Genomic DNA, 12,062 nt, shown 5'->3' on the forward strand with positions numbered 1-12,062 from the left:
TGGTGCTTCCTCTATACTCCCCCCAACCCTTAACCTTTCCTGTAGTCTCTTTAAGTTGGTCCTTTTACTGCAAGACAGATGTCTTGACATCTTTGTAATAAAGGTCTGAATTAATTTCAGTTACAGTTGTGTGGTTTTAGAGACAAGGCCTTGCTTTGTTGCTCAGGATGGAGTGCAGTGGCATGATCATAGCTCACTGTGCCTTTGACCTTCCAAGTTCCCACCTTAGCCTTTGGAGTAGCTAGTACTACAGGCATGCATGCCCAGCTAATTTTTTCTAGTTTTGGTAGAGATGGGGTCTGTCTATGTTGCCGTGGCTGGTCTTGAACTCTTGGCCTCAAGTGATCTTCCTGCATCAGCCTCCCACACTGCTGGAATTATACCGGATGAGCCACCATGCCCAGCCTAGTTACAGGGTCTTCTATTTAAATATCTTTTATCTATGAAATAGGCTTGTCAAATACCAGTTACAAGTTTCCATCTCCCACTCTCTAAGATCTAATGCTTCTAGGTATGAATTTTCTCTTCTGTGAAGTGTGTACTGCACAGTTCAATCTAAGTGTAACTATCTGCCAAAGAGTCTGATTTACCTGTCTTGAATTCCAGCTCTGCCCTTTACTACCTGTGTAGTTTGAGACAAGTTCCTTGAGCTCCCTGAGATTCAGTTTCCTCATCTTATAAAGTGGTAATTATACCTCACAAAGTTGTTTTGGGACTTAAATAGATGATAAAAGTAAAGCACTCAGCAAAACATTAGTATTCAATAAACAGAAATATGGTGAACATCAGATCATCCTCATAGATAATCCCTAAACCCCATTTAGGGTAAAATAAATCATCTTCCACAGCTAAATTGCCACAGCTGCTAACAAACAAGTACAGTAATTCAATTTTCCTTTCTACTGATTTTCAAACATAGGTAACAAATAAGAGTGAAAAGATAAAAATGTAACAATAAAGAAAATCCACAAAAATAGTAAGTCATACATTTTAAAAGTACGTTATTGGTTATAGGACTTTTCCAAACTAGACCATGAGAAACTGGAGCAAAAGTCATCCTCTCCTTTATCATTTATTCTGTTTGAACTATCCACGATTCTCCTTCCCTGACCTTCAGCTCCCCCACAATCCCCTGATTACACAATTCCTTTATATAGAAGGCCTCCTCCCAACCTCAGAATATCTAAAATGCTGGCTATCCTTCTTTGAAAGCCCAGATCAAATGCCACGTCCTCTTCCCTGGAGCCTTCTCTAATTCCCTGAAACTATTACTTTTCTCCCTCTTCTGAATTCTTCAATACACACTCACCAAGCATTTTGGTTATTTATGTTTATGTCATCTTGCTTGCCTGACTATAAGCTTCTTGCAGACAGGGGATACGTCTGACTGAAACTCTCACCCCAATACCTGGAACTCCACCACTGCCTTTGCATACGGTGATCATTCAATAATATTTCTAAGGGCTGGGCACAGTGGCTCATGCCTGTAATCCCAACACTTTGGAAGGCTGAGGCAGGGGGAATCACCTGAGGCCAGTAGTTTGAGACCAGCCTAGGCAACATACTGAGACCTTGTCTCTACAAAAAAAAAAAAAAAAAAAAATTTAAATTAGCCAGGTATGGTGGCACACACCCATAGTCCTAGCTACTTAGGAGGCTAAGGTGTAAAGATAGCTTGAACACAGGAGTGTGAGGCTGCAGTGAGCTATGACTGTACCACTACAGTCCAGCCTGGGTGACAGAGTGAGACCCTCTCTCAAAATAATATTCCTAAAACCAAAGAGACAAGTAGCAAGCAGTCTTCTAGATCTTGTCAACAAGCATGAAAAGCAGCCACCTTTTGCAAGGGGAAGTGCAATATTTACAATAATAATACAGGGAAGAATGAAAGGAAATCAGGATGTGCGAATAAGGTCTAAGAAGCATCTTAATACTAAAGTTACAAATAGTCCACCTTTGGTTACTCAAATAGAATGTATAGCTAGAGGCTACCACTGAAGAAGTTAGCCTAATTCTGCCTCACTGCCCTCGGTCTTTAAGGATTTGATTAGTTTTTCCACTTTTTGATTCTGCGTTGCAGCATGCCTCCACTCTGGAGCTAGTGCTAAGGCCTATGATTTGGAAGAAAGGATAAATTCATTCATTGAATAAAGCAGTACTATTTTCTCAGCACAAGCCCTAAAATACCTCAAAGGCCATAATATTTCACTAAGCTTGGCCATTTGGGTTAAAATTTATTAGTCAACACAGAAAACTTTCTCATCAGACCCCATATATTCCATTAGGCATGATATATAGTGTCTCCCAATGTCTAATTATTAACTAGAAGTGTAAGTAAATCACTATCAGTATTAGGCCCTGATGAGTGAAGACAGAGTAAGAATTAAGCAATTCGAATGCTAAAGAACTTCTTGCCAATTTGCTTTTCTGTTTCCAACAAATAAAAAGAATTTTACAAGGACTAAGTGACTGACTTATGCAATTCTTTCCTTTTTTTTTTTTTTTTTTGAGATGGAGTTTTGCTCTTGTTGCCCAGGCAGGAGTGCAGTGGTGTGATCTCAGCTCACTGAAATCTCAGCCTCCCGGGTTCAAGAGATTCTCCTGCCTCAGCCTCCCTAGTAGTTGGGATTACAGGCATGCACCACCATGCCCAGTTAATTTTGTGTTTTCAGTAGAGATAAGGTTTCATCATGTCGGTCAGGCTGGTCTTGAACTCCTGACCTCAGCTGATCCACCCGCCTTGGCCTCCCAAAGTGCTGGTATTACAGGCAAGAGCCACCACACCTGGCCCTCTTTTGTTCTTTTTTAAATTTAAGGAAATCTTTTTTTTTTTTTTTTTTTTTTAGAGACAGGGTCTTGCGCTGTCACTCAGGCTGGAGTGCAGTGGCACATCATAGTTTACTGTACAGCCCCGAACTCCTGTGCTCAATTGATCTTCCCACCTCAGCCTCCTGAGTAGCTGGGACCACAGGCACAAGCCACCATGCTTGGTTAATTTTTTTACTGTTTATTTTTTTATAGAGATGGGGTCTCACTATGTTGCCCAGGCTAGTCTCAAGCTCCTGGGTTCACGCAGTCTTCCCACCTTGACCTCCTAAAGTGTTGGGATTGCAGGAGTGAGCCACTGTACCCAGCAAGCCACGCTTTCTAATCCATACTAAAAGTAACAATGTACGGAAGGTGCTGTTGTTTAGATTTTCCAAGAGCTCCCACTTCAAAAATTCTGCCCATTGGTCACTAGATGGATGTCTTGGTGTGTACCTCCCCCTCCATTTATAATAAAGGCAGGAAGAAGGGTTATAGATCCTCTCGGATACCAGCTCAGTTACTATTTTTTAGCATTCTTTATTTAGCAAGGTTTCTTTTACTATATGTCATTTATGTTTAAAGAATAAAGAGGAAGTCATTCTGAACTAGAGAAGGATTCACAAGTAAGAAACTGAAAGGGTAGTACTAACTGGTATTCTGTGATTATGTCCCTTAAGAACTAAAAGCTTAGCTGAAATAAATCTCTCCCTATATTTCCAGCATTCTCCCTCTAGCCTTCAGATGCCAATAATTCTTCAGCCCCACCAGAATCAATAAACCATCAATCCTGTCACCTTTTCAGCATCCCTCTTCCTCTCGTCCTGTGCTCACTTCCCTCCTTACCCAGGTGAATGAGATTCCAGAATCCATCAGGATAATCACCCCCGATATATATCCTGAACTCCCCTGCAAGCTGTCCCTTTGTCATACAGACCCACAATCCCTTAGGGATAGATGTATCTTGGAATTCAGAATGTTTCATATTTTAGAAAGGTAATACACTGCATATGTCATAAATGTGTCCGCAGAGTCTGGGGCAGCACCCCAAAGTCAAACACAAAATTTCTGTAGCAAAATATATATTCCCACATAAATCTGATAAGTAAAGCCTATAAATAGCTTCATACTCATTCAGATCAGGTGCTGCCACCACAACAGTTTGCCAAACTTACCAAAACAAACAAAAACTACGAGTTTTCAGATTTTTAATCTTGGAATTGTTGGCATGGGATTATTTACCTGCTGTGGCAAAACCCCAAGCCATGTTAAATCTCAGTACCTGCATCCACATGGATGAATGTGGTGAGAGAAAGACCAGATCTTGCAAACTGGCCTCACTTTCATATCATTACTAGTAACCTGTGGGTCTTTTCGGCTACCTGACAGTGCAACTACACTTTCCTAGTCCATTCACTCTCTGAGGTAACTTTTTCTTACCCTCTCTTTTCTCAAACCTCCATCTCCTCCTACATCTTATCACTCTCGGCTCCTTCATTGATAAAAAATGTCATAAAATAACATAGAAGCACTCACATGAGGACTTTGCACATGCTCTCACCCCTTACCTCCCTGCAACTATACTCATACGTCCTGCCTTCCCTCTATCCGTCACACCAACCCCTCCTTACTTGTATACTGACCAGCAATTCTTACCTCTTTCCTGCAACATCCATTTTTACCTCTCTACAGGATCATTTCCATTAACATACAAAATATATCTCCTATCTTAAAACTCTCTCTCAAACCTTCCAGCAGCTGTCCCATTTCTCTATTCCCATTACAGCAAACCTCCTCAAAGCTGTCTATAATCACTGTCTCCAATTTATTTCCTCTCATTCTTGCTCTTGCAACCTCTGCCTCCCAGGTTCAAGCAATTCTCCTGCCTCAGCCTCCCAAGTAGCTGGGATTACAGGCACCCGCCAGCATGCCTGGCTAATTTCTGTATTTTTAGTAGAGATGGGGTTTCACCATGTTGGCCAGGCTGGTCTTGAACTCCTGACCTCAAGTGATCCACCTGCCTCAGCCTCCCAAAGTGCTAGGATTACAGGCGGGAGCCACCAAAAAAAGTCTGGCTTTTTTTTTTTTTTTTTTTTTTTTTGAGACGGAGTCTCGCTCTGTCACCCAGGCTGGAGTGCAGTGGCCGGATCTCAGCTCACTGCAAGCTCCGCCTCCCGGGTTCACGCCATTCTCTGGCCTCAGCCTCCCGAGTAGCTGGGACTACAGGCGCCCGCCACCTCGCCCAGCTAGTTTTTGTATTTCTTAGTAGAGACGGGGTTTCACCGTGTTAGCCAGGATGGTCTCGATCTCCTGACCTCGTGATCCGCCCATCTCGGCCTCCCAAAGCGCTGGGATTACAGGCTTGAGCCACCGCACCCGGCTTTTTTTTTTTGAGATGGAGTCTCATTCTGTCGCCCAGGCTAGAGTGCAGTGGTGTGCTCTCTCTTGGCTCCCTGCAACCTCTACCTCCCGGGTTCAAGCGATTTTCCTGAGTAGCTGGGAGTACAGGCGCATGCTACTATGCCCTGCTAATTTTATTTTTAGTAGAGATGGGGTTTTGCCATGTTGCCCAGGCTGATCTCAAACTCCTGATCTCCAGTGATCTGCCCATCTTGGTCTCCCAGAGCGCTGGGATTACAGGCATGAGCCACCATGCCCGGCCTCCTCCCATTCTCTCTTGAACCCCCTCCACCACTCTACTAAAAGAGCTCTTGTTGGTCAGATGTGGTGGCTCGCACCTGTAATCCCAGCACTTTGGGAGGCTGAGGCAGTCAGATCACTTGAGATCAGGAATGTGAGACCAGCCTGGGCAACATGGCAAAACCCCGTCTCTACTAAAAATACAAATATCAGCCGGGTGTGGTGGCGCATGCCTTTAGTTCCAGCTACTCGGGAGGTTGAAGTGGGAGGATCACTTGAACCTGGGAGGCAGAAGTTTCAGTGAGCCCCACTGCACTCCAGCCCTGGTGACAGAGTGAGACCTCGTCTCAAAAAAAAAAAAAAAAGTTCTTGTCAAGGTCACCAATGGCTTCCACATTGCTAAAACCAAGATCAATTCTCTCTCAGCCCTTGTCTTACTGGATCTACCTGCAGCATGAAGATTTACTCCTGTTTTTTTTCTAAAAGTTTAATAGTTTTAGCTCTTACATTTGGGTCTATGATTCACTGTAAATCAACTTTTGTGTAGGTGTGAGGGAAGGCTCCATCTTCATTCTTTTGCATGTGGATATCCAGTTGCTCCAACACCACTTGTTAAAAAACAAAACAAAAAACTGTTCTTTTGCCCACTGAATCGTCTTGGTATTCCTGTTGAAAGTCAATTAACTATAAATGTAAGGGTTAACTCCTGGACTCTCAATTGTATTCCATCAATCTATATACCTAGCCTTATGCCAGTACCACAATGTCTTGATTATTGGAGCTTTGTGGTAAGTTTTGAAACTGGAAAGTGTGAATGCTCCAACTTTGTTTTTTTTCCAAGATTGTTTTGGCTATTTTGGGTCCTTACATTTCCATACGAATTTTAGAATCAGCTTGTTAATTTCTGCAAAAAGAAAAAAAAAAAGGCAACAGGAATTTTGATAGGGATTGTTTTGAAACTTTAGATCAATTTGAGGAGTACTGTCATCTTAACAATGTTAAGTCTTCAATCCATGGGCATGGGACAGCTTTCCATTTATTCAGGTCTTTAATTTCTTTCAGCTATATATATATACACACACATATATGTATTTTTTGATATGGAGTCTCACTCTGTGGCCCAGGCTGGAGTGCAGTGGCGCAATCTCAGCTCACTGCAAGCTCCACCTCCTGGGTTCACGCCATTCTCCTGCCTCAGTCTCCCAAGTAGCTGGGACCACTGGCACCCGCCAACATGCCCGGCTAATTTTCTGCATTTTTAGTAGAGACGAGGTCTCACCATGTTAGCCAGGATGGTCTTGATCTCCTGACCTCCTGATCCGCCCGCCTCAGCCTCCCAAAGTGCTGGGATTACAGGCTCCCAAAGTGCTGAGATTACAGATGTGAGCCATCGAGCTGGCTCTTTCAGCAATATTTATAATGTTCAGTGTATTAAATATTTCATCTTCTCGGTTAAGTTTATTCCTAGGTATTTTATTCTTTTAGATGCTATTGTAAATAGAATCATTTTTCTAATTTCCTTTTTAGGTCACTCATTGCTGGTATACAGAAACACAACTGATTTTTTGTGCATTCATTTTGTATCCTACAACTTTGCTGAATTCATTTATTAGTTAGCTCTAGTAGTTTTTTGGTAGCTTCTTTAGTACCCTTTTTTTTTTTTTTTTGAGACGGAGTCTCCCTCTGTTGCCCAGACTGGAGTGCAGTGGTGCTATCATGGCTCACTGCAACCTCCACCTCCCAGGTTCAAGCGATTCTCCTGCCTCAGCCTCGCGAGTAGCTGGGGTTATGGGCGTGCACCACCATGCCTGGCTAATTTTTGTATTTTTAGTAGAGACAGGGTTTCACCATGTTGGCCAGGCTGGTCTTGACTCCTGGCCTGAAGTTGATCTGACTGCCTCGGCCTCCCAATGTGCTGGGATTACAGGCATGAGTCACTGTGCCCAGCCGGTACTTTCTATATATAGGATCATATCATCTGCAAATAAAAGATAGTTTTACTTCATCCTTTCCAATTTGGATGTCGTTTCTTTTTCTTGCCTAACTGCCCTGGTTAGAACCTCTAGTACGATGCTGAATAAGTGGCAAGAGCAGACATCCTTGTCTTGTTCCTAATCTTACGAGAAAGCATTCAGTCTCTGGTCACTGAGTATGATGTTATTTGTGGTTTTCACAGATGCTTTTTATCAGGTGAGGAAGTTTCCTTCTATCCCTAGTTGTTTAAAAATGTTTTTATCATGAAAAGATGTTAAAGGCTTTTACTGTCTCTATTGAGATGATCATATGGTTTCTTTCCATATTCTACTGATATGTTATATTACATTGATTGATTCTTGATGTTAAACTAACCTTGCATTCCTGGGCTAAATCCTTCTTGGTCATGGTGTGTAATCCTTTTTATTTTTGTTTTGTTCCTTCCTTCCTTCCTTCTTTCCTTCCTTCCTTCCTTCCTTCTCTCCCTCCCTCCCTCCGCCCTTCCCTTTTTCTCTCTCCTCTCTGTCTCTCCTTCTCCTTCTTCCCTCCCTCCCTCTCCTTTCTCTCTCTCTCTCTCTCTTTTCTTGGTCTTGCTCTGTTGCCCAGGCTGGAGTACAGTGTCACAATCACAGTTCACTGTAGCCTCGACCTCCCAACCTCAAGCAGATCCTCCTACCTCAGTCTCCTGAATAGCTGGGACTACAGGCATGACCCACCATGCCTGAATAGTGTTTTTGCTTTTTATAGAGAGACGGGGTCTCCCTGTGTTGCCTAGACTGGTCTCAAACTCCTGGGCTCAAGCAATCCTCCCACCTTGGCCTCCCAAAGTACTGGGATTACAGGCGTGAGCCCCTGTGCCCGGCCTGTAATTTCTTCTCTGCGATGTTTTAGTCTGGTTTGGGTATCAGGATAATACTGACTTCCCCCTTTTTTTTTTTTTTTTTTTTTTTTTTTTTTTTTTGTGGGAGGTAGGCAAGAGACAGAGTTTCATTCCGTTAGCCAGGCTGGAGTGCAGTGGTGTAATCATAGCTCACTGCCGCTTCAAACTCCTGGGCTCAAGTGTCTCCTCCTTCTTGAAACACTTTCTTTACATGCAACCTGGAAAATCACTCTTCCTCTATTCTCTCTTACATCACCGGTTGCTCCTTCTTCATCACTTTTGTTGCTCCTTCCCATCTCCCCAATCTATAAATGTTTGAATGTTCCAAGACGTGGGCTTCAAATCTCTTTTTCTCTCTATCTTCATTTTCTAGGTAATCTCATTCAGTCTCATGGTATTAAATGCAATCTATATGCTGATGGTTCACAAATTTATACCTTCAGCCTGGACCTTCCCATGAACTCCAAAAATATATATATAACTCCTCAACAACTCCACATGAATGTGGCAGAAGTATCACAAACAATATAATCTGTAACCAAAATAAAGCCAACATAGGTCCACAGGGGTTGGGAAGAGGGGGCAATATGACCAAAACCGAGCTCCTGATTTATCTTCCAAACTAGCTTCTCTCACTTTTTTCTCAACTCTGTAAATAGCAACTTAATCCCTCCAACTGCTCAGGCCAAAAACCTTAATAGTCATTCTTGATTACTCTCTTTTCATATACCACATACAATCCATCAGCAAATCCTGTGTCAGCTCAACCTTCAACATAAATCCAGAATCCAACCAATTCTCTCTTCCAAAACCACCCTAGTTTAAGCCACTGCCATCGCTTGCCTGGATTATCACTGGAGTCTTTTAACTGGTCCCCTGTCTGCCACCTTGCCCCCTATTCTCTTGTGTCTACTCTTAACACAGCCATCAGTGACTCTTTTAAAATATGAGTCCAATCATATTACTCCTCTATATTCAAATTCCTCTGGTAGTTTCCCATCTTAGCCATATCAAAGTGTTACAGTGGCCTACAAGGTCCCACAGTACCTGGCCTCCCATTACCTCTGACTTCCTCTCCTACCATCCTCTTTCTTGCCTACTCCCCTACTGACTCCCATGACTCTGGCCTCCCTGATTTTCCTGGAACATGTTAGCCTCTGTTGCCTCAGAGTCTGTGCACTTGCCATCCCCATTGTCCCTAATGCTCTTCCCCCAGACAACTGCATAGCTCTGTTTGTCACTTCCTCAGGTCTCTGCTCAAATATCTTTATCTCTGAAACATCCTAAATTAAAACAGTAACCATCACTTCCCTATCCTAGGGCTCGCTTTCACCATACCCAGTTTCATCATTCTCTACTGCATTTGTTACAATGTAGTTCCCTGTTTCATTCCACCTCTAAGCTAGAATGAATGCTCATGAGGGCAGGAACTTTGTTTTCTTCCAGCCTCTAGCAGTTCCAAGAGAACTTTCTGTGGTAATGGAAATGTTCTACATTTGCACTGTACAATACAATAGCAACTAGCACATGTAGTTACTTAGCACTTGAAATATAACTAGTGTGGCCAGGCACAGTGGCTCCAGCCTGTAATCCCAGCACTTTGGGAGGCCGAGATGGGCAGATCACAAGGTCAGGAGATCGAGACCATCCTGGCCAACATGGTGAAAACCCGTCTCTATTAAAACTACAAAAAAAAATTAGCGGGGCATAGTGGCGGGTGCCTGTAGTCTCAGCTACTCGGGAGGCTGAGGCAGGAGAACGGCGTGAACCCAGGAGGCAGAGCTTGCAGTGAGCCGAGATCGTGCCACTGCACTCCAGCCCGGGTGACTGAGCGAGACTCTGTCTCAAAAAAAATAAATAAATAAAAGTAAAAAATAAAAGAAATATAACTAGTGTGACTGAGGAGCTGAACCATTTATTTTATTCTATTTAAATTAATCAAAATTTAAATCTAAACAGTCACATGTGGTTACTACATTAGACAGCACAGCCTAGGATAATAGTTACTCAATAAATACACAATAGATACTCAAATATTTGTTGAATGAATGGAAGGTAAAAAGAAATATGACTTTTTTCCTCTTTAACTTTTTATTACAGAAATTTTCAAACATCCACAAAAGTAAACAATAGCAAAATGAACCCTCTTCTACCTGTCACCAATCTGAAGGTTCTTCTGCCCTGAAATAAGAACAGTAGATACCAGCAACTCAATCTGGCTTCCAACAATGATTACATTCTTGGAAAATATGTAATTTGTATTATCCAACGTTTATGTCAAATAGCGCCTCGTAAGGTCTTTTATAAGTTATAGAGAAATTACTGTAGAATTAGATCAGGTGTATGTTGAGGGGTAAACCAGTAGGCTAATGAATGCTTGAGGCATGTTTGTGAGAACGCTAGAGAACCACATGTGCATTTTTATATCAAATACCTGACTGCTTTTTTCAACATTTTCTCCACCTTAATTTTATTGAAGTCACACTCTTAATTTTGTGACTACACAGATCTTCACTCTTGTTAGGTAACACAAATTCTTTGGGCAGGGATTTTGGTCTTACTAGCCTTTATAAAACTAGTATCTGGCATAATAAATGTTTCTGTTGTTGTTGTTAGAGACAGGGTCTCACTATATTGCCCAGGCTGGTCTTGAACTCCTGGACTCAGACAGTCCTCCTGCCTTGGCCTCCCAAAGAGCTGGGACCATAGATGTGAGCCATCGTGCCCAGACTAATAAATGTTAACTGAATAAAGTTTATAACTGTATAAAAGTGACACTTGTGAATTGTCAGAGTGCTAAAAGATACAGTAGATCTCCAATTTCCTAAAAAGATATAGATTTGAAAAGAAAATTCTCAAAGGATTTTCAAACTTGTCCAATCAGAAGGAAGTAAAATGTGTCAGAAAGAAAATCAAACCGGGAGCAAGAACACAGGTTTCAATGTCCTAATTCACTAAGTGGGTAACTCTTACAACAGTCATGTACTTCCTTCAGGCTACATTTTCTGCACCTGTAAAAAGTGAGTTTGGACTTGATGGTCTCCAAAGATGCTATCCAACTTTAAGATGATTATGCTTTATCTAGATCCACAATACATATACATTATTTTTTTTTCCACAAGTTACTGGGGTACAGGTGGTATTTGGTTACATGACTAAGTTCTTTAGTGGTGATTTGTGAGATTTTGGTGCATCTATCACCTAAGCAGTAGACACTGCACCATACTTGTAGTCTTCTATCCCTTGCCCCTCTCCCACTCTTCCCCCGCAAGTCCCCAAAGTCCACTGTATCATTCTTATGCCTTTGTGTCCTCATAGCCTAGCTCCCACATATCAGTGGGAACATATGATGTTTGCTTTCCATTCCTGAGTTACTTCACTTAGAGTAATAGTCTCCAGTCTCATCCAGGTCACTGCAAATGCTGTTAATTCATTCCTTTTTATGGCTCTGTAGTATTCCATCATATATATATATACCACAGTTTCTTTATCCACTCGCTGATTGATGGGCATTTGGGTTGGCTCCATTGTTTTGCAATTGTGAACTGTGCTGCTATAAACACATGTGTGCAATTATCTTTTTCAAATAATGATTCTTTTCCTCTGGGTAGATACCCAGTAGTGAGATTGCTGGATCAAATGGTAGTTCTACTTTTAGTTTTTTAAGGAATCTCCACACTGTTTTCCACAGTGGCTGTACTAGTTAACATTGAAATCGGCAGTATAGAAGTGTTCCCTGTTCACTGCATCCACATCAGCATCT

At 42.1% G+C, this 12,062-nt stretch overlaps 1 protein-coding gene and 1 long non-coding RNA gene across 9 annotated transcripts in view; one reads left to right on the forward strand and one right to left on the reverse strand.

The window, feature by feature from the left end:
- Positions 1-12,062, reverse strand: part of AATF (apoptosis antagonizing transcription factor) — a 370,250-nt gene that overhangs the window by 47,014 nt on the left and 311,174 nt on the right. Inside the window, exon 9 of one of the 8 annotated variants that reach the window (XR_013405815.1) lies at positions 5,187-5,543. The gene's annotated coding sequence lies outside the window, so the exon portion shown is untranslated. 8 annotated transcript variants of the gene reach the window in all.
- LOC144335486 (uncharacterized) lies at positions 2,491-6,556 on the forward strand. The gene is made up of 2 exons (XR_013406368.1): positions 2,491-4,914; positions 6,422-6,556. It is a non-coding gene; the product is annotated as an uncharacterized LOC144335486 (long non-coding RNA).

The sequence above is a fragment of the Macaca mulatta genome, chromosome 16 (genome assembly GCF_049350105.2).
Source record: "Macaca mulatta isolate MMU2019108-1 chromosome 16, T2T-MMU8v2.0, whole genome shotgun sequence".
Taxonomy (NCBI): domain Eukaryota; kingdom Metazoa; phylum Chordata; class Mammalia; order Primates; family Cercopithecidae; genus Macaca; species Macaca mulatta.